Here is an 18452-nt window from a genome sequence, read left to right as displayed (position 1 = left end):
ATAGGTATGCTCAAAACATTTCTGCGTTATGTGTTTTATGTGCCAGTGTAAACCAGCAGTCACCAGAGCACAGCAGAGTGTGTGTAGACTATGAGTCCACCAGAAGGAGTGGGTTTTTTTTTTTTGATGCGTGTGCTAGTGTTGAGGGAAAGCACTCCTGTGTAAATCATGTCCTTTCTACAGCTATATTAACTGCCTGAGCAGCTGGATAGCTGCTACAGCACACTGCTCTGGCTGCTCTTCCCACTCTCCCATAGAGAAGCATAAATAAGAGACACAGTGACACTGCCAGGGTAATAGAACTCTTTTAAATTTCTTAGGCAAGTTGACAGACTGCTCCTTGATGACTTCTATTCAACCCCTAGACTACCTGGACCTCATGAGCACTGAAGCTCATTGGGTGTTAGCTTTGAGACACGCCTATAAGAGCCAGTAAACACTTGGCATCTGTCATGAATTTGTAGAAATCTGTTAGCTATCACAGCAAGTTTAGGGACTGGCAGGTTATGAGATCTGTCTCTCTTCCCACCTGGCCAAAGAGATTTTTGACACAGGGCTATTGAACCATTCCTTTTGTCTCACTAATTCTGTCTGTTAATTATTCTACACAGTTGCTTCAAAGAATTACTTTGTTACTGGATTAATGTTATTAGACTAAATGAATCCAATTTGCTCATGTTAATACAGATGCAAAGTAGAAAGATTTGGGATCTTTGCATAGGCAACAAAAGACCTCACTCTTCCATTTATCAAAAGGACTGGAAGCTCATTACCTCACATGCCTAGATGCTTGCCCAATCAAATGAAGATATTAATGAGGATTCCTCTCCTTACAACACACAAGTTCTGTAAGTGTGTGGATGGTTGGAGAGTATTTTTATCAGGAATCTCTTCATTCTGTTGGCACTCAAAAACCTATGGTATCAGAAAAATAAGCCTGGAATACTGTGAACCTGTGGCCTTTTGAATGTAGGATTTTATTTCTTTGCTGTATGCTTTTTTATGGAAAGGGGCCAGTCATTCAAAGACATCCCATGCAACTTTTTGCAGATTTATTTGATTGTTGACTGTCAGTGACTTAGTTTCTCCAAGAACTCATTCAGCCTAATATCATCTAGTCACATAAGTATCAATGCGACTCATAATGACTCAACTGGACACTCAAAGGCCTTTCTGGCTGTTTGAAAAGAGAATGGCTCACAGGTCAGGTCCCTTCTAGATCTCCACTTTCCATGTAACATATACAATGGCTGTTAGAAATGACAAAGATGAAAGGTACTCAGCCAATGGGTTGGCTTTCAGGCACTGACCCAGCATGTATGCAGTGAAATGTTCCACATTGCCTTTGTATGAGGTCTCTTAGAGAAAGGATGGAGAGAAAACTGGCCACAGAAAGCCCTAACTGGGCCAGACCAGGTTTTGCTTTCACAGTCCCAGGCTCTATATGAAACACCTCTATGAATGGATTGGTTTTCTCCTTCCCATTGTTTTCCTGTCCTTACAAACACTGTGGAGTCACTGAGCAGAATTACAGACAGTGAGCAAGGCTGGGTGAGTAATTTTACATATGGGAGGGCCTACCTCATGGGAAGGAAGCCAGCCCAGAGTTGGGTGTTTGAGTGATTTTTGTTTGAGGCATATCGTAAAGTCTATGAGGTATAAAGCGGTATAGAAATTTCTACCCTGAACATATTGCGAATAATTTTTTTTTATATTGGGAAGCTGAGTCCCAGTTGGGTCTTGAGGTTATTATTCTAAGGTCATCTTTCCATTTTTTGTTTAGCATTACCATTTATCCAAAAGATTGAGGATACTTAAATACACCCATGAGGGGCATTCCTTCCTTCCTTCATAAGAGTATAAATATTTTTGCAGTTTCTCTGGTTAACGTGGCTTTAAAGCAGTTCCAATCATTTCTCCCCAGCACACTAAGTACCTGATTTGTTAGTAGTGAAGTGAAATAGCATTTCTTACAGTGACATTTATGCTGGAGCTACATTAAAGAACATTAGCCACTACATTCAGATAATTATTATTAATATGATATTTTTCTCTTCTATTTTCCAGTCTATAGTTGAATAGTTCTAAAGAAATCTCCTACTTCTATCTCTTTGAGATATAATCTCTGCTCTAGTTGTGTAGTTAGATCCATAATTTGTGTTTAACCAAGAAGTTCTGCCTACTGAGAGAATTACTTTACCTTTTGGGGACTGGCCTAAAGCTTTCAAGTCTTCTGAGGGAGAAAGACAAAATGGAATGAATGGTACAACCATTGGGAGCTCATGTTTTTTTAGATGTCTAGTTCATAGGGACATCTGTGTGCTTTTTATTGAATGCTTGTGACCTGGGGTCACAGACTTCACATGCTTGTACATATAAAGGCATGTACCTGGGTTTCATGGGTTGCTGATGGCTATGGAGGCTGACGTGAGTACTCCCACTCAAGTAGGCCATTGACTTGCTTCTTGGCAACACCGTGGATGTATGAAAAGATAACATGCTTTTACTTAGAGCAAGAATGGAAGATGAATGATGCAGCTGAGGTCAAAGAGTAACTAATTGGTGTTTAATCTCCTTCCTATGCATTAGCTGTTCTATGTTGTATATCCTCTGTGTGTGGTTCTCCAGCATCCACTGAGGTACCTCTCCACAACCCTGAATTATTCAGGTCATAGTAATGGCCCTTAATCCATCTATCGGATGGCTTTTGCTTGGGAAGTATGAACAAAGTCTATTTATCCATGTCTGGCACCAACAACAAACCAAGAAGATAACTCCGCTCATTTAGGGTTGTGAAACCAAGACTTTGTCACTTGCTTACTTGCAGTAGCATGGGTGAGATGCTACTTAGAGGAACTTGTGTGGTCCTCAACACTTGTACCACTGAAAATTCCTACTCCAGCATGGGTAACACCCTCATAGGAGCTGCACAGAAGGAGTCCCCTTTTAGTAGACCTTTCACCCACCGTGCACTCTACTACCTCCCAAGACTCCAGACAACTAAGGCAGAATTACATTCAAAAGGAAAGAGTAGGGTGTAATCACAGGAGAGGGTCTGAAGACCTTCCTCCCACTTCTATAAAGGACTACCAGTGGGCATGATCTTGGAAGGGTCTTGTGCAGTTCATCACAGCTGGTGTGCAGTTCATCACACCTGGTCTAATTAAGATAGTCACAGGCCAGAGGACAGCAATCCACAATATGATCCAAGTATCTTTTTTTTTCTAAGTAAAATCCCATTGTTTACCATTATGCTAAGAACTTTTATAATCTCTTGATTTTTTTAAAATATTCAATGCTTGTCTAGTATTGAATCATTATTAAAATATATGATGAGTAAATAAATAAATGAATAAAATGAGTCAAAATTTCTAAATGGCAGTTAAATTATTATCCTGTGTATCCAAGTAACTAATAAAACTGAACTCACTGTGGTCCAAATGTCATCATAACCATTGTAAAAATGGAGATTTTGAGAGCTGTTGCAGGATGTGCAAATGGAAAGTGTGTGGGTGGGAGAGGGAAAGGCCAAAAAACCAGAGCTGAGATCTCTCAGACCTGTCACAATGTACATGATTTGAGAGCACCTAATGGATTCTTTCCCAGAAAAGGCAATCTGGTCCAGGTGTGGAATCTCTCATGGCCACATTCTCATAACAGATGGTGATTAGACAGACGGACTTCCATTTGTATACAAGGTAGATGCCACAGTCCATACTCTAGGACTCAGTTTAGGCTCAGTCACTCATTTCCTCTACATACTAATAACTGCGTCTATTGTCATACATTACCTGTATCTGAAGGAAGCTGCCAGCTGTTTTCCCCTAAACTCTGGCTCTTTAGAGTAGGTACAATTAGTGGCAAGTAGAGGTTTGGGACAAGGGACTAGTCTCTTTGCCTCTGTTAGGACAACTATAAAAGGTCTATTGAGCTCTCAAGCTCTCTCTTGGATCATCTGGGGCCTCTAGTGCATTTTCAGTGAGAGTTAACTTATATCCTGGCCATCTCTGCTTTTCTGTTGTTCACCAATGTTGCACAGAGCACTCCTAAAATACTTCTATGGGAGTCTCTGAGTCTCCAAATATCTTTCCTGGGGCAAACAACTTGTAACAGTGTTTTAAAAAGACATAGATTAGGAAATATAAATGTTAGAACTAAACATTCAAATATTGGAGATGTTTTGACAGTGGTGAATTTCAGAAGGAAATTCGATTATCTACAAATACCATCCAAGGCTCCCAGGATCCCTCATTCATACTCCTCCACTGGCTTTGGTTAGTTTGGACATGAAGCCTTCTATTGGCCCAGGACTTGACCTGAGTAGTGAGTTATTTATATTGCTATGTAATGGGGGCTAGGCAGCCAGGTGCTGTGATTTTTGTCTTTCCAGCATCTGGAATATGGAAGATGGAGGATCACAGTTCATTTGCCATTCTGGTCTACATGGTGAGCACAAGGCCTGTGTGGGTTACATAGAGAGACATTATCCAAAGGGCTAAAGGCTAGGGATGCAGCTCAGTGAAAGAGTACTTGTTCAAGGTCTTGGGTTCAATCACCAACACTTGAAAAGAAATGGAAGTTGGACATATTACCGCAGTTGTGCGTGGCTGCCATAACAAATGACTGTAGATGGTGGATAGTGCTCTTGCATGGTTTTGGAGGTTTGAAATCAAGGTCTTAGCAGGACTACCTTCTCTCTCAGAGCTCAATCAGAGGTGCTATCCCATGCCTTTCGCTTGGCTGCTGGTATTGCCAGGAATCTTCTATACCCATAGCTTCAGCTTATTATTTTGTTTTCATGTAGCTTTCTCTACTTGTGCCTCTCTCCACCTCTACTTGTCCAATAAGGACTCCAAGAGTACACAACTGAGGTTCTACCTTGCTCTACAAAGTATTACTTCTTCCTAACTAATTTCCTATGCAGCCACCCTGTTTCCAAACAGGATTGTATTCTGAAGTTCTGGGAAAGAGTACATTATGGAAGGATGCTATTTAACTTTGTTCTGTGGTTTGTGCAGAACATGTACACCCAAGAATGAAGATTATATTTATATGTAATCTTTATTATTATTATTATTATTAATTATTATTTGTATAGTTGTATATTGCACTTAGTGAACAGCATAATGCATGTGTTGAGGTCCTAGGACAACTTTGTGAAGTCTTTTCTCTCCTTCTTTTAATTGGGTTCCTGAAATTGAATTCATATGGTGATATTTGTATGGCAAATGCCTTTAACTATTGATCCTAAGAAGATGCTTTCATTCGTGTCTTTTATTGCAATATTGTGAAGCCCTGTTCATGTTATAACAGCTCTTATTTTCTCTCTATTCCATGATGAGGAAAACGAAGTTCAGGATTTCTTAGAGCTTCATGGAAGATCATCTTGAGTCTCAGCCTGTAATAAATGTTGACTAGTGCTCCTTGAATATTACAATATACAGCATTTGAGCAACAGTAACATTAGCACACTTCCTATAGTGTTGAGAAGATGCAAGACCCTTAGCATGTACTAAACCATTCCATGAGAACCGTATTGTAAGAAAGCATTACAGTTACTGTTTTTGTATTCGTTATCTATGTTTTGTAAATGAATACAAAGGAGAGTTTTAGTAACTTGAAGGATTCAAAGCTAGCCAGGTCATACTCCCACAGTGCATTGCAGTTGTTTAAAGGGATCCTTGGCTTTTGGAGCAGGAGACCCATTTTCTGTACTTGTCTGCCATTAAGTAGATTTACAGCAGCAGAAGAAGCACACAACCTGGTTCTTATTTATATGAGGTTCACAATTAACACCGAGAGAAAGGCAGAGTTTCTGATAAATTATGTTTTGGAAAGGCTACGTCTGTTGAGGATCCAAGGGACCCCTATGCTGAGGAAACCCAACATGAATATAAAACCCCTAAAAATCTGTACCGTGTTCTGTGTCTAGCCATTTATTTTTCTAGGAAGAAAGTTCTCTTCTTTTATCAGGAATTTGCTGGTGGTCAAATTCCTTCTTTTATGGACTGTTCTCCCTCTCCTTCTTTTACCCTACTGAGGCAGCTCCCCTCATCCTTCTCATCTTTTCTGGGAAGGAAGAATGGAACACAAATGAAATAGCAGCTTTCTACCAGCAGCAAAATAAGTGTGGAACATCTTAAGTAAAACAGCCAATCTAACGTCATGTGATGTGGCCTGTCCTATAGTCTTCTCTGTTCACTTCACTTCCTAATCACTTCCCTCTTGTCTCACCACAGACTTGTTGCACTCAGATATCCCTTTGGACTTATGCAAACCTGACTGAAGGAATTCTTTTCAAATCCATCTTAAGCTGTAGAATTGGCTTTTACCAGGGCATGCATACAAGCTCAGGGAGATAGACTGCAACCATTTGTATATGCCAATGGATTCCAATTACAAATTCACTGAGTAACCTTACCTTGTTCTTCACTGGGGGTTCCTTGTCAGAGTTCCAGAGGGGTCTATGGATCTTACAGAGAAGAGCTTGAGACACTCCTGAGCTCTAGGCTCTCACTAGGAAATATTGTACTCCTTGGAGCTCTGACTCTAGGAAGATCTACTTTGTAGATATTGAATGAGCCACTGAGTGTATACAAAGAGCGGCTCTGCTTGTAGTTCAAACATTCAGAAAACTGAAGCAGGAGAGTTGTGGATTCAAGGTTAGCCTGTCCACAATGCCTGAAAACTGACAAGACAGAAGAAACTACCACTTAGAGGACTGCTTACCTCAATTTTCACAATAAGAGCTTACTCCTTGTTTAAACTCCAAACAAGCTTTTGGTTTGTATTGATAATAAAATTATTAATGGCAATTTTATGTTTTTATCTTACCAATGATGACAATTTTTTTTATTTTAATTTTTTTATTTTTATTTTGCAATACAATTCAGTTCTACATATCAGCCACGGATTCCCTTGTTCTCCCCCCTCCTAACCCCCTCACCTTCCCTCCAGCCCACCCCCCAGCCCACCTCCTCCAGGGCAAAGCCTCCCTTGTGGACTGAGATCAACCTGGTAGACTCAGTCCAGGTAGGCCCAGTCCCCTCCTCCCAGGCTGAGCCAAGCGATCCTGCATAGGCCCCAGGTTTCAAAGAGCCAACTCATGCAATGAGCACAGGACCTGGTCCCACTGCCTGGATGCCTCCCAAACAGATCAAGCCAATCAACTGTCTCACCCATTCAGAGGGCCTGATCCAATTGGTGACCCCTCAGCCATTGGTTCATAGTTCATGTGTTTCCATTCGTTTGGCTATTTGTCCCTGTGCTTTATCCAACCTTGGTCTCAACAATTCTCACTCATATAAACCTTCCTCATTCTCGCTAATTGGACTCCCAGAGATCCACCCGGGGCCTAGCCTCATCCAACTACTGAGGGATCTGGATGCAGAGATCCACGATGACAATTTTTAACCATAATATATTTTAGACCTTCTTAATCAAACGTTTAGGGTTGATTAGAGATGAGGACTCTGAATTTTAAAAACTGTAATATGCAGCTAGAGTTTAAAAACTAATGATGTTGTCTTATGTGGAGACTATTATCCACCTCTTTCTCTTTACATATATGCATGTTCATAGATTTACCTATATTATAGAAAAATGTATGTAATGTTTAGAGATTTCCTTTATCATCAGCTATTTCATCTATCAAACTTGCTACTTAGCATAATCTCTCTCTCTCTCTCTCTCTCTCTCTCTATATATATATATATATATATATATATATATATATGTATGTATATATATATTACAGACATTGTATATGTGAGGTCCTGGAAAAGTATGAAGAAGAGGGGAATCTGTGAGCCTTTATCTAAAGGAGCAGAAAGAGATAAAGGAGGAATAAATGTCAGTGTAAGGGACAACTTGCAATGTCTACAAACATAGTTGAACTAAAACAAGCAAGGTAGATTTTACTTCCACTATAGTAAACAGAAGGAAGTTAAAGACCTTTCAAACCTTAATGTATGTTAAAACCACTTGGTGGCTTAAAGAATGAGACTTCTGAACCATGAGGTCAGAAATTTCTTGAGTTAAGGCATGGCTCAAGAATTTGTTCTCTTTTCCCTCTCCCTTCTCTCCTATCCCCTCTCCTCTCTCCTTCTCCCTTTCCCTCCCCTTCTTTCTTCTCCAGCTCCTCTTCCTCTTCTTCTTGTCTTTGTTTAACTTTAACTTTTATTTTGTTGTGTTTGACAAGGTCTTGCTGTTGTAGTTCACAATGCTCTGGGATTCACTGTGTCGTCTAGATTGGCCTAAAACTATATCATATGTTTTCTCCTACTTTAGTCTCTCAAGTGATGGGATGCCAGGGGTAAACTGTCATAGCTCATGCTAATCATTCAGAACCTGGAGATGCAGGATCTGCTCACATAGAGACCAAGGCAGGATATCTATGTGAATATAAAAGACAAGATTGTTTTAAAACTATTTTCCCACTCCAGATCCCTTTTAGGGCTATGGAGAAAGTCCCACAGCTCATGCCCAGACTCTCAAATTCCCCTGTTCTTACCTGCTTCTGTTTTTCTCTAAAATTGTCTTCTGCACATTTACATAGTTAGTTTAGGTTTTTTTTCTATAAGACTTATATTAAAAAAATCTACTTTCCCAGGGAAATTCCACATGATTTTGTTTGTTTCTCCTGGCTTCTGGGCCAAGTTCAGAGCAGGAGACTAAACCATTTTCTTATGTGAGCTTACAAGAACTAGGAAAAAGATGTAATTATGTAAGGGATGGGACTAGGAACTATATGTGCCTTTCCTAGGAGAAGACTTGACAGTTTTAAAGTTGTTCTTGAGAGGGCCTGTGATCACCTGCAAATGTTTCCAAGAATCCAGGATCCCCGGAGGGCCCTGCAGAGCTTCCATACTTTGGTTAGTTCTCTAAGTACTTTGCTTGACTTACTGAAAAAAATAATCTACTAAAGTCTGTAAATCATTGGATATCTCTGCCTCGGTATCCATTAGCAGGGGAACAATGATGCCTCTCATTAAGTGTGTTTTAGATTAACTTCAGTCTTAATCTTCTGTGATTACACAGGACACTAATCTTCCAGAGCTCTTCTTCCCAGGTGGTGCTTTAGCTCATGGGACATCAGCAGTACCTGGCATTTGTTAGAAAAGCAAGTCTCTAGGTCCCAGCTGCTCAAACAGACTCTCTTTGCAGGAGCTCTCCCAGTGAATGTTTCCACTTGAGAGACTCAAATTAGGTTGGCAAGGGTCAGGAGTGAGTAAGGGGAAGCTGGGAGCGCTAACCTTTTGGTTAGGGCAAGACTATTGTTATATTTATTTTTGAGCTAGCATGCATAGTCATATATGAATATGATTTACATGCTAAATCCCCACTATGAAACACTTGGTTACTCTAAGCTAGTATTTGAATGTTATATGAGCTTTCCCTTTTTCACCCATGTTCTGTAACAGCCTTCCCCTCCCTGGAGCTTAGAAAAGAATAGTTTTCCAAGTGCTTGTTTTTGCCATTGGCATGTCACTTTAGTCCTTTGCAGATACAAAGATGAAATCCAGATGCTAATGCATCATTTTGGGAGAAGACTATTTGGACCGCTTATGTCAGTACTCTTTCTTTGCTTATTAACTCTGATTCCATGCTTGTGGTTCTCTTGTTTAACACATCATTTTATTGTTTACTTATGGGGCTAGGGATCAAACCCAGGGCCTTGCACATGCTGTACAAATGCTCTTACCACTGAGCTAAAACCCCAGCTCCTTTGACCTCTGGCTATATGATCTCAAAGCACTTTGTGAAGAGTTTATTAGCTGACTGAATGCTTGATGATACAGTGAAATACTGCCCTCATTCTGAAACCCTCAGATTCATAGTGTCTGTCAGCACTGAGATAGAATATTAAAAGGAATTAAATAAGAATCAAGAGGCAGCGATGCTAATAAGGTTGCCAGCAGGGGCCTTTCTTGGGATTACTCACACTCTGGCAGCCTTGAATTTTAAATGCTCGTTGTAGAAAATGATTCCTTGTATCAAAAATAAGGAGGGAATCTGACACTTGGAATAATCCAATAAGCCTTAAATGACCTCTGGTTCTTTAAAAATAATTTGGCTTCAAACGAGTCAGAAGAAGAAAAGGTGGTTTATCTCTGTAAATCTTACTCTCCCCATGTGATCAATGTAAATGCAATAAGCCAGCTATCCTTATAGAGCAGACATCTAAAACCAAAGAAAGCAGACTTAAGCCAGGGTTTTATTTCACGTGTAGCACTGGGACTCAGGATTTGTCCCACCTGGGATGCTTGACTTTGGTCTCTGGTGCATGACTGAGTCCTTGGAGTAGCATCTACATACTAATGTGCCCAGAAAGGCACAGTCCAGGTTAGGCAGTGCTACCCAGAGAGCAAAAGATAACACAGAGAAGAACCTGGTCACAGCAACTGCTTTACTATGTGGAGAAGGAGAAAGTTCAAGATCTCCAGCCAATTTGTTGTCATTTCCTGCTGTGTCTTCATTCCAGGAGAGTGACTTAAGAGTTCATTTTTTAAAAAAAGTAAGCAGTAATTCTCTTTATAATATCTATTCCAAGATTGCTAAGTAGAGAGTATTTTAGAATACTTTGAACTTTGATATTAGCAGACATACATTAGATGGTTTTTATATTGTCTCATCAGTCAACATACACTTATTATCTACTTTATTTGAAGCTGGCTGATGACTGTGGAAATATATAGAATACTAAGAACACTTCACCAAGGCCAGGTATGTGGCCATTACATCTTCATTCTTCATTTGTTCTTCCATACATCATTCAAGGAATTTTTTTTTAAATCCACAATATGTTAAGAGCCAAGATTGTGACACAGAGTAGAACTAGCACCTCCCTTCCCCAAGAGCTCTTCTACCAGCCAAAGCAGCAAATAATTAAATAAGCAACAGCAGCAGTGAGTAGTAAGGAAGGATCTGGTGCATTGAGAGAGCAGAAGGAGATTACTGGGGATGTATTTCTATATGCTGTGAATGTGTTGCTCTGATTGATTGACAAATAAAATGCTGATTGGCCAGTAGCCAGGCAGGAAGTATAGTATAGGCGGGATAAGCAGAGAGGAGAATTCTGGGAAGTGGAAGGCTGAGTCAGGAGATGCTGCCAGCCATTGCCATGAGAAGCAAGATGTAAAGTACCAGTAAGCCACAAGCCACATGGCAACTTATAGATTAATGGAAATGGTTAATTTAAGATATAAAAACTAGATAGCAAGAAGCCTGCCATGGCCATACAGTTTATAAGTAATATAAGTCTCTGTGTGTTTACTTGGGTCTAAGCAGCAACAGGCCAGAGCGGGACTGGAGAAAACTCCAACTACAGGAGATGATGATTTAGGTCTCAGTAAATGTTGGTTTCCTTGAATATGAATTATCCACAAGATTTTTTTTTTTTTTGGTGCGGGAGGGGGGATCGTGTAAAACTGAAAAAGACAACATCTGGGAAAACAGAAGACGATCATTTGCAAGTAGGACAGGGTGAGGAAGTTCTTGATTTCTCTTTCATCCTCATTTCCTTTCATCCTTCTGTCTCATTTCCCATGTCTAAATCTTACCAAGGGATTCTGTACTGGGCTTTTGCATCATGCATGCTGGAGTCCTTGGACCCTTTATCCTGGGGTGACTGACACCAGGGGGTCCTCCTTGGGAGCACTCCCTAAATCCTCTGAGGGCATTGCTATGTAATTCATTGATAACTCTGCCTCCCTGGAGGCAGAGAGAACCAGAAAGGTCAAAAAGATTAGAAAGTCTAGCTTAGTCTGATGAAGAGGAAGTCCAGACTTAAATAAGGGTCTGCATGATTATTTTGTTCCATAGGAAATCCTGGCTGCACCATCAAATTTTATTTTCCTGAAATCACCTTCCCTTTTCAAATCAATCTGTAACTGACAAACACTTTTGTAAAAAAGTTTCAAATGAGTCAGAAATGTACTACACACCAAACATGAAGGGCAAGTGACAGTGGAAGATCAAGAGGGAGCCAGGGCAGGGAAACAAAAAGTGATGCAAAATAAGCATTGCTATACTGATGAAAGCCACCCAGGGGTCCTGCTCATCTACATGGATGTTCTAGGCAGCTCACGTATTGAAGAACACGAAGAACAGAGCACTTACTTGTATGTCCTACCTGCCCTCATCAACTGCCTTCTCATTAGTCCAAAGGGTGCCCCAGAGAGTTAAAGTGGCATTTTCAGTTGCATCTGAATCTGGCTTCTGCTGTGGCTCCCCATCCAAGGCCAGAATGCTTTGACTGGCCAGAAAATCAGAATGTGAGGCTGGTTGGCCTGCCTAGATCATGGCAGCAAATGTGAAGAATTTCCCAGGCATGTGACTGGAGGCTCAGGTGAGGAACTGCCAGTTCCCAACCACAGCTGGTGACACTGGGGGCAAAATTCACCTCCAGGGCCTCAGGAACAGATGACCTGGAGTGAATCTGAAATGGTCCCCAAAATATGTTCTTTACAATTGCCAAGAAAATATGAATATTTCATACATTAATGATAACACACAATTTGTAATATCCAACATAACATACGCATGATTTTTGACCCTGTGCTTACACTTGCCAAAATTTAATTCTAGTAATGCACTAAGATATGTATATACCCACTCACTCTTTATTAATGGGGGAAACATGAATGTAAACTCAATTCCCATCAGCAGTCGACCAGTGAAATAAACAGGTATCAGTTTGAATAATGGGTTGCACATAAAAAAGAAGGAAGAAGATAATATTCACTAGGCTTTTTGTACTTGTGTACATTAGGTCCCCCATTTGTTGGCTGCACATAAGATGGGTTATTTATTCTTTTCTAACCTTCAGTCACCAGAAGAAAGAGCTGATTTTTAATACCTCCATCTGTGTAATGTACCAAAAGCACTCAGTTTATGTCTGATATGAAATATAGCTAATCGGCACCTCCACCTTTATCACATGCTGTCATCTCACCTGTATCTCCTTACATCCAACCTACGGAGTGATGACCAAGACAGGGAAAACTCCAATGGCTTGTCAGTCTCCTGACGACTAGCCAGGGGTCCTCCATTTGAGTTTAGGCTGGTGACATTTTCAGACACCACGAAGATAGCACAAGCAGTTCTGTCTCATGGCAAAGACTGTTTCTTAAAAACTGCAGTGAAATGGAATCGCAGGCAGAATCTCAAAAGAGGAATTCAGTATGTTTAAATAGAAAGCCTTGTATTTGGTTCAAACAAAAAGAAATTACTCAAGGGTAAGAAAATTTATAAAAATGTTTAAGGTGTTTTTTTTTTAAATTTTTAGTGTAATATGAGTTAAATATGAACTATGACTCTTAAAAATCATATGTGATATTAGATTACACTAAAATGGTCATAATAACTAAAATGAGAAGCATGATATTTCTCCTTTTTTTCCAACCCTATCTAATTGCACTGAAAAAAATGTGTTTCATTTAATAATATAACTCAATTTTTAGAGACATGTGGAAGATTAGTAGTAGAAATAAGAAACTATCAGCTGAAACGAGCTTTGTAGGTTGTATTAAAGGGGTGGACTTTAATTCCAAGGTAATATGAGAGTGTTGGTATGATTTAAGGTGATGAATAATGGGATCATAGTTTTTAACAACTCTGCAGTAGACAGATGAGTGAAGGATCTGAGACCAGCCAGAAAATGATCACAACTGCCCAGTGTTGGCTTACCGTAGATAATACTAGACACACAACAAAGAGATATTCAGGAAGTGAAGTTGATCAGACATGAACAAAAGATGATTGAGGTCGTGAGGGATGATGTCATGGAATTCTGCAGTGACTCTTCTATTCTTACTTTGGGTTGAATCTCATAAATAAAAAGGACATACTTGTGTGTGTGTGTGTGTGTGTGTGTGTGTGTGTGTGTGTGTGCAATCATAGGCATCAGGAAGTGAAACATTGGTGAGGAACCTATCCGCTGTTATATCCAGAAAGGAACGAAGGAAGCAAAATTTGGCTTATAAACTTATAGACAAGTCATTCTATGATAATCTGGAGTCTGCCATCCATCAAGCCGTTAATGGAAGAGATTGGAAAACTGCTTACTTAACATAGAGGAACTCTCTATCATACACTCACCACTGCTTCACATCAACTGAATTAATAGTTGTTGCAACCTAATTTAAATCTAATGCTTATTTTTCAGTGCAATTCAAAATTCTTATATATTTTCTTGTTACCACTAGCTTCCAATAAATGTAAATCTATAATTTTGTTACTATTTTGACAGTAGGTCAAATGTAATTGTATGTGTGTTTCTGTGTAAACATATATCTTGTATAGCTGTATTGTAGAACTATCAAGGAAAAATAGGAAAGTAGTGTGGTTCATAAATATAATATATGTATCTATTTCTGCTATTTTGTCATTTTGATGTTTCTTTAAATACTTGGTTTACATGCACATCTCTAGATATACAGACTGATGACCAATGTGCAAATATATTTGTGAATCATTAATTTTTTATTGAAAATAGATTCTTCTCTCATACAATACATCTAGACAACAGTTTCCTCTCTCTCCACTCCTCCCAGTTCTTCCTCATCCCTCCCCATCCACTCCCCCTCCATCTCCCTTCAGAAAAGAATAAGCCTCCAAGAGACAACAATCAAATATGACAAAACAAGATACAAGGAGACAAGGCAAAAGTCCTCACACTGAAGCTGGACAAGGCAATCCCCAGGAAGAAAAGAGGCCCAGGAGCAGAAAAAAAAATAGAGACACAAATGTTCCCAGTGTTAGGAGCCTCACAAAAACACCAAGCTAACAGCCTTAACACAAATGCAGAGGAGATCCATGCAGGCACATTGCTTGCTCCTTCAGTCTCTGTGAGCCTATATATGCTCTGCTGAGTTGATTCAGTGGGCTGTGTTCTCCTGATGTCTTCCATCCCTCTGACTCCTACAATCTTTCTGCCTCCTTTTCCGTGGGATTCCCTGAGCTCTGAGGGGAGGGACCTAATGGAAACTTTCAATTTAGACTCTCTCTCTCTGAAGAATATCTGGCTGTGGCTCTCTTCATCTGCTCCCATCTGCTGCCCAAACGAAGCCTCTCTGATGATGGCTGGACAGGATACCAATCTATGAGTATAGCAGAATATCATTAGGCATCATTTCATTGATTTTTTTTTGCTAGTCCTGTTTGATTCTACCCTAGGTCTCTGGGCTATCCAGTCTCTGTTCTTGGCCATCCAGGCAGTGTAGAGCATGGGCTTCCTCTTGTGGAGTGGGCCTCAAGTTAAATTCAGACATTGGTTGACCACACCTACAAGTTCTATGACACCATTGGTCCAGCATATCTTTCAGGCAGGACAGATTGTAGATCAAAGGTTTTGTGGCTGTGTTGATGTCCAGGTACCTTATTGCACCAAAGAAACTAGTATGTCAAGGTAAAGGCTCCATGTGGGCACCAGCTCAACCTCTCTACATTCATTGAGCTTTTTTTTTTTGTCCTTGGCAATGGTGCCCCACTGTCAGTTTGAGGAGGGCAATCCTCTCTCCTATCATCTGCCTGGGTTATTTGGGGGATCTCCTTTAATTCTACTCAACCAACAACTCAACCAAATGCAACCCTGTCCTGCTACTGGAAGCCTGGCCTGGCTACAAGAGATGGCTTAGTCCAGTCTCTGTATCCTCCATTACTAGAATTTCTCACTAGGATCACCTTCATACATTCCAGGAAGTTTCCTCTGAACTAGGTTTCAATAACACACCCCCCAAATGGCTCCTAATTCCAGCCATCTCTCCCTGAACTGTCTTCCTCCAGCCCCATTCTTCTCTCCTGCTTCCAGCCTCACTTGCCCCCAGTCCACCTGCAAAACCCATTTTAATTGATGTTTGATAAATCTGATGATACTGTTCAGTGATATAGCATGTGCCTAACATGTGAAAGGGCCTAGGTTCAATTCCCAATATAAAACAACAAAAACAAAACAAAAAACAAACAACAATAAGAATAACAAACAAACAAAAATCTTCACATAACTTTGAATCTTTCATGCTTCCAATGATTACATTTTGTTGCAATATTTAATTGATTGTGCTGGAATTTACTAAAAATAGTTGTCATTTATTTTGTATACAAATTTTTACTAGCTCATCTACCTTTAGGAAGCAGATCTTTGAGTTCATATTTTCTTTCACTCACTATCAATGATTTCATCAATTGGTTAGAGTTCCAAAAGAGTAATTATTAGGTTAAAATAATTGGGAAAATTATGGTTTGGATAATGTCACTCTTCCAGTAAGATCTGGCTTGGTCTTTGCTTCTGGCTAATGGTCAGTGTGAGAAGTTGGCTTTCCACATTGGGCATTTTAGTTCACTCACTTATGGTAACATATTTCATCTGTTGTGAACAGGTAGAGGATAGTAGGTATATATAAATGGAATGGCTACTTTTACTTTATAGTTTTTTTCAAGTTCTCTTATCTCTTCATTTGAATGGCTCCTTTTTCTCCAACCCCACCAAGATTGCTGAAGACAAGATGTAGTTACACTTCCCCTTTTAAGTTTTGTTATTTGGATATCTTACTATTCATAAAAAAGAATTCATAAGTTGGTTTGTCTATGCTTTAGCTCTTCTGAATTAGTATCCAGGAAGAGGCCATTGCAACAACAGATTGACTTCCAAATTGGATCATCATTTTAACAGTCATTTGAAATCTCATTTACCACTGACAGCCATTGCCAGTTACCATAACAAATCAATTTGTGTGTCCTAACAGTCCTCGGGCACTCCTCAGTCACTCATGAACAGGTTGACTACAGCTGGCATGATCAACCACTCCATATAAATAAGCCACCAAGTCTTTCTCTCTTGCAAATCTCCCTGATGTTGCCGTTTCCTCACTGGACCAGCAAAGACAGAATTAAAACCATTTATAAATCTCAGACATCAAATGCTGAAGACCTTCTAAAAGGAAGATAGAAGCTAACAGTCTTCTCTTCACCCAGGACACAGGAGATGAGTTTAGTTTTTGGCTTGTGAAGTTCTTAGTGCCTGATAGTGAATATAGGCTGAGTTGAGACATGGGAAGGATTACCAAGTAAGGTGATTTTTCCATCTTGGACTTTCTCATTCTAAATTCTGATTTTTTTTGTGTGTGCTAGATGTGTCTTTGTTGTGAGTACCTATCAGTGTGCCCCAAATGGTGAGCAGAACTAATGGATTAGAGTCCAGCTTCTCAGGGAAGAGCATTCTTATCAGAGGCATAATTCCTGGTAAGACTGAATTAGAAAGAAGAAAGGGTAGTAAATCTCTCGTTTGCTTTTTTTGTCTATGCCATGTTTTTTTCTCACCTAACTTATAATTCTAAGTTATCCAAGGAGAACAACTTCTCTTGTTGGAGTTGAGCAGGTGTTCATGACTGTGAATGTAACAAGAGATTTCATTTAAGTGCTTGTCATGAGCTTCCTCAAATTATCCTTGACTTTATAATAAATCATAATATTTGTTGAAGCTCAATATGTACTCTTATATTTACATGCATTCACTGTTAACATAAACCTATGCAGTGATTGCTATTTTTATTATCTATCTTTTAGGACAAGGAAGATATGGCAAAGAATAGTTGAGTGATATGTCACAGATCACACACTAAATAAACCAAAGGAGTTAAGATTTGAGCCCCACCAGTTATGACCCCCAAGTCCTTGCTCCTTGTTGTTCCACCAGGCAGCATCACCTGTGCATATTCCAGGCGTTTCCTTCTGACCCTCATATCTGCTCTACTAATACAGGTCTTAGTGTTACTATCCATTCTATAGATGAGAAAATGAGGGAAATGGAGGCTGGCTAACTCATCAAAGTCCTAGACACATGAAGTGCAGAATCAGGGATTTAAATGTATTTGATTGCTTTCCATTTTTCTTCTTCTAGTCTCTTGTTCTTCTCCAAGAGTACAAAGGTAATATACTGAGGGGAAAAAACACAGGAAAGAGTGGGTAAGCAGGTTCACACATTGTTTGGAACAGGAACATATATTTGGTTGCTTTTGATGACATCACAGAAGGGATGTTATAAATACAGATCTAGTTTTACGACAGGGAATGGGGACTTTCCTGGAAGATGAGTCAGCAAAAGTCAAGACACACAGCCCAGGGATGCAATGTGAGCTTCTGGTCATGTTATTGCTCAGTTGTTCATTGAGTCTATGGGACAGAATTCTTCTGGGACAGAAGAATCTTCTCCTGCAACAGCTGTAATAAATCTATCTTGGAGATTTTCTTAAAAGTACTATGATTCAGCAAAACTCTGAAAGCAGAAAAATGTGTTCGGTTTAAAGAGAGACATGAGTGTCAAGTTTGTCAACCTTTTTGTCACTGTAAAGTCTCCCATAGAACAATGTGGAAGGAGGAAAGGTTTATTCTAGCTCATGTTATCAGAGGCGTCAGTTCATCATGACAGGGAGGGTGGGGTGGAGCAAAGCTGT

At 39.8% G+C, this 18452-nt stretch overlaps 1 protein-coding gene across 1 annotated transcript in view; it reads left to right on the top strand.

Moving 5' to 3' along the window:
* Agbl1 (AGBL carboxypeptidase 1) overlaps window positions 1–18452 on the top strand; it is a 765743-nt gene that overhangs the window by 428102 nt on the left and 319189 nt on the right. The gene's annotated exons all lie outside the window — the stretch shown is intronic.

Source organism: Peromyscus eremicus, chromosome 1 (genome assembly GCF_949786415.1).
Source record: "Peromyscus eremicus chromosome 1, PerEre_H2_v1, whole genome shotgun sequence".
Lineage (NCBI taxonomy): Eukaryota > Metazoa > Chordata > Mammalia > Rodentia > Cricetidae > Peromyscus > Peromyscus eremicus.
The sequence above is the reverse complement of the archived record's forward strand: the minus strand, read 5'-3'. Positions and strand labels throughout refer to the sequence as shown.